This window comes from Wasmannia auropunctata, unplaced genomic scaffold (assembly GCF_000956235.1).
Source record: "Wasmannia auropunctata unplaced genomic scaffold, wasmannia.A_1.0 LD336078.1, whole genome shotgun sequence".
NCBI classification, from domain to species: Eukaryota; Metazoa; Arthropoda; class Insecta; order Hymenoptera; family Formicidae; genus Wasmannia; species Wasmannia auropunctata.
This window is the reverse complement of record NW_012026812.1, coordinates 4,589,185-4,594,426: the sequence shown is the minus strand read 5'-3', so window position 1 is coordinate 4,594,426 and position 5,242 is coordinate 4,589,185.

The window sequence follows — 5,242 nt, the reverse complement described above, 5'->3', positions numbered from 1 at the left end:
ATACGATCATTTTTGACAAAGTTACATTCTCTTGAATTTTGCCTATTTTTGGAGGGTAGAGTAAGTGATGCTTTAATTTTGTTGAGAAGTGTATATATATATATATATATACACACATAATTTTCGATTCTATTACTTTTCACGTATAATATAGAAATATTATTTTAAATATAATGTAAAAACTTCGCCAAACTTTAATAATGTTAAAAAATAAATAAATGAAAATCAATTAATTAAAGAAATTTAATACCCACGTTCTTATCAATTAGTCATTTCGAATGTCGAATCTCACCTCAAAAAAATGCAGAGAGAACTAAGAAGTGACATGAGATCATGACTGTGAACATTATACTGAAGATATTTTCGAAATATAAAGACAAAACTATTTGTATAAATATAAAAAAAGTAAAAATTTGATTTTTAATTTTTCTGAGACGAAGTTATATATACATATATATATATATATATAGTATATATATATAGTATATATATATATATATAGTATATATATATGTATATATATAGTTATACTTTTAATATTCATATAAATTTGAATTATTTTAATTTTTTAAATATATCTGAAACTTTAATACACACTATTATCTTAATTAACTCTGAAATAATTAATATATGGAGTTCTTCTATTCTGCGAGGAAATATTGATTTCACTTTACTTTAAATTGTACTTCATAATATGTGTAAACTCGAATTATCAATATGTTAATATGGATATTCTACTAAAGTTAAAATAAAATTGATATTATATAATAATAAACGTAATTAATAATTGACAGCGCGTTTTCATGAAATAACTTAATTTCGTAATAGATATGTAAATATATTTTGAAATATTAAGTACGAAGCTGGAAGCTCTAATTCATATCGAAAAGACCTTCATTTTCCTAGTTGTATTTTGTATATCGGTCTAGTGTCATTGTTGTATTGCTTTTATTATAATATTAAAACAAAAAATTGCATCTTAAATTATTTAGATTGATCTTGTTTTAGAATTAAAAAAGTAACAGAAAAGTAATGAATCGTTACTTTTTAAGTAACGGTAACGATAACGAGTTATTTTTAAATATCAGTAACTAGTAACGGTAACTAATTATTTTTGTAACTTGGTAACGAGTAACGATAATTAGTTACTTTCGAAAAATAACTTTCCATTCCCTGCTAAGAACCCAAATCAGTTGTAAAAAAGAGCGCAGGTTATTATTTTGCATAAGCAGGGCTACTCTAATCGCCAAATTGTTAGAATTATTCAAATTAGTGAGAAAAGAATGCGCACAGCCGTTTTATACGAAGGTGCGTTCAAACTTTTGACCGGTACTGTATATTCAGGACAAACTCGTCGTGTATGTTATACTGAGCAAGCAACATTACACTCTGCCTAACGTTATTGTACACCGTTTTCGGACTAATATCTCTCTTTTTTCAATTTACGGACCTTCTTGTTTTTCAATGTTTGGCTCCATTCCTTCTCGCTTTCCAACGATGAACGAATTTGCAGTTTTAGTCTCGGACCTAGAGCGATCTTTCTCATTCCATCATTTCATATTAGATTAACGCACTTACGTCGGTTTAATAATGTCTTTTGTACGACTCTATCTAACGGTTTTTAATTTTATTTATATCAAACAAATCTATACTTAATTTTTGCGGTTGAAAAGACCAAGTAACGTTGTAACGTATGCGCTTACAAATCTGTAATTAAAAAGTTTTTTATGTTTAACACCCTTTTTCTTGCTCGAATTTTTGGCCGTCTCTATTGTCCTTTAATAATTCTTTTGAATCTACAATAGCAATGTATTCGAATTGTTCCCAAATTATAAAGCGCGCAGTAATTAAAAGTACTTTAGATAAAAGTATATAAACTTACAGAGAGCTATTTTTGTAAATAATTTCATATTTTTATATAAAATAATGAATATAGGATAGATTAGGTTATGTTAAATAAAAAGATTATTTTTTTCTTATTTTTAAAATAATTACTATTCACTAATCATTTTAATTTTAGTTGAAAGTACTTGAAAATAATTATTTTCATTTACATTTGTGAAAGAGAAATATGCAAACTTGGAATTAAACCTTTTTCTAATATTATACATACACTGAGAAAAAAATTTTTTTTAAATTTATTTCATGTTACTAAAATCTTCAGTCCGATACGTAAATACTACTAGTAGTTCGAACTAAATAATTTAATTGAGTTGATTTAGTTAATTCTTGATTAGACGTCCGATCTTGACCTCGAACATGATGATTTTTTTCGAGGAGATTGTGACTCCTGGTGTGTTCGGGAGTGTTCTTTACCGAGATGAGAGGCCCCTCTCTGAGATTAATCTTTGGACTTGTAGATGGGTCAGGGCGGTTAGGCGTGACGAAATTAAATGGCCGGTTGGCACTCGGCAATAATTCCGGCCCGGCTGCTGGAGACTTCTCGGAATATCTTTTGCCCGAGAAAATTCGGGGGCTGAGTGATAGCACCTCCCATCCCGATTCGCGAGAATTGAGCAGTGGGACGGCTGCCCCCCTCGCTTCCCGATAATAGACATCGCAAGCGAAGGATCCAGTGAAGCTCCAGCTGTGATGAAGAATGAGCGGATAGATGGGCTCTTTTCCGCTGCTACACTTCCGCCTTAGTAAGGCTGGAGAGGATGGAGTGGCCCCGGGAGGAGAGAGGATCGCTGCTAGGATGGTTAAAGTTCTGGCGGCGCTCCCTCTCCCCGGGTGAGCTGCCGGAAGAGGTGGCGGACATGAGTTCGCCATCGGAGGAGGAGGAGGAGACGACGCTTAAGATCAGGCGTATACCTGCCTCCTTCTCCTCACAGCAGAGAAGCTAGCTGCAAGGCGACTTTGTGTGCTAAGTAGGGACCGGCTGTCGGAGATCGCTAGGCGATTTGACAACTGGCTCTATGAAATAGAAGACTTGTATCAAAGTGTAAAGACGCTCTGCGTTAGACCGGCGGGCCAACGAATCCAGGTGAACGTTTTTCTCCTTAGGGAGACAATCAGGATTTTGGCTAGCCTCTCCCTCTGAGGGTTCGAACCCTCCTTGACAACTGTCAAGGGGAGTTTGAGCCCTCAGAGAAAGAAGCTCTCCACCCTTGAGGCTGAAGCTACGGCCTTGAGGGAGGAGGTGGAGTAACTCTCCGAAGAGCTGATCGGGATGGGGGAACTAATGGTTCCCGCGTTTGGTACAAATATAATGGGGAAATTTTTCAAACAGGACAATAACACTCAGTCCTTATGCAGTGTCTACATTGAGACTTAAGAATAAAAATGTAAGAAAATTGATCAATTATGGCTTATTCATCTCACATAAGAAGAATAATCGATTGTGATTGGTCAATTTTCTTAAATCTTAAGTTTTAAGTCTTATTGTAGATGCTGCTTTAGATGGCAATCCGGTCAAGAGAGGAGTGCTCCACAAGCAGAGGAATCCCTGATGAATCCATAAGTGCGTACCGGGGACTCTTTGTTAAAGAGGGCGTAATTAAGGGAGTTTTTAGATTAATAGTAGAGTAATATCTCTTGCGATATACTCGGCATGAAATTCGTCACACCTACCTACGGAAACCGGGCCATAGGCGTCTTTCCCTCACGGTGGAAACGAGGACGGCCAAGCCTGACATGGTTGGGTAAAGTCAGAATCGTCGCTCCGTGAAGAGCTGTGCGAAGATTTTCTCCTACGTAAAACAAAAAAAAGTTAATTCTTGATTTAAAAATTTTGATGGTTGACATGAATGAATTATACTTTTCTTCGTGCAACTAAATAATTATTGAATCAATGATTGGATCAAACAATTATACAAATTCAGTCAGTACTATTAATTTTTTTCTCAGTGTAAGGAACTTATTTGTTTGTATTCCACAGTAGAACAAAGGAAATTCAGTTGTGTAAAATACTTCCAACCGATTTTGCTATTTATGGCACTGCCACTGTGCTTGGATTTACTTTCCTCAACTAGTAGTTTGATAAAACGATTTTTTAATAATTTAAACGTTTTCTGACTATATTCTGCACATCTGGTAAGTAATATAGTGAATTTTGAATTTATATAATAAATAAGTCAGAATAAGAAGCCAAAAACGAGCGAAACACAGATGTCAGTTAATAAAACATTTAATATTCAAGTCATATATATCTTCTGAATGAAGCGAACTAGTTTCGACTTACTTAGCCTTTTTCAGTCGCTAATAAAACTAAAAACGAGATCGACGCATATAATTTAATTTATGTGTAATATTGCTAACAGATTTTCATATCAGTAGTAAAAAAGGGCAAGTTCTAGACCAAATGATGGCGAGGGGATTGTAGGGCAGGAGGATCCTATGGGGAGGAAGTTGACGTCACAGGGGGCTGATGTCACAGGGGGGATGACGTCACAGGGAAGGGGATGATGTTACGGGAAGAGTGGTTTTTTAATTAATTATATAATTAAATGTTATTTAATTGATTAAATATTATTTTATTATATAATTAAATGTTAATTAAATTGTTATTGCTAAATTTTGTAAAACGCCGCAATTTTCTGTCTCTCCCTCCCACGCTCTTTATCCTACTCTTTTCTCTCCCACCTGTTCTCTTGGGTCCTATGCCTTCTCTCTTTTTTCCACGCGTTGAACCTGTTTTCGGATGTGTTCTCGGACACGTTTTTCCCTCCCTAGCGTTTTCGTACACATTTTCTTTCCCATTCTCGTAAGCGTTCTCCCTTTCACCCGTTTTTGAACACGTTCTCTCCCCTGTTCTCAGAATCATTTTCTCTCTTGCACCCGTTTTTGTACACGTTCTCTCTCCCGTTCTCGGACACGTTTTCTCTCTCGTACTCGTTCTCGTAAGCGTTTTCTCTCCCACCGTTCTCATAAACGTTCTCAGTCTCACCTATGTTGCAAGGTTTTCGGACGCGTTCTCTCTTCCTCCCAAGCATTGCACCCATTGGACCTGCACTCCTTTTTCCCTTGCACTCGTTCTCGCACACGCTTCTCATTCTGGGTTCTTCTCTTTCTCCTTTCTACGCGTTCTATGTCCCATCTACGTTGCAAGGTTTTCGGACGCGTTCAGGCACGCATTTTTTCTCTTCCCTAGCATTTCTTTGTTGCGCCTGTTTTCAAACACGTTTTTTTTCCTTGCATGTGTTTAGAGACTCCGTACAAGAATATTCGTAAGACGTTACGTTACGTTAAATATAAAACTTAAAATATTTAATAGTCTTTTTTTTACCGTTTTACCTAATAA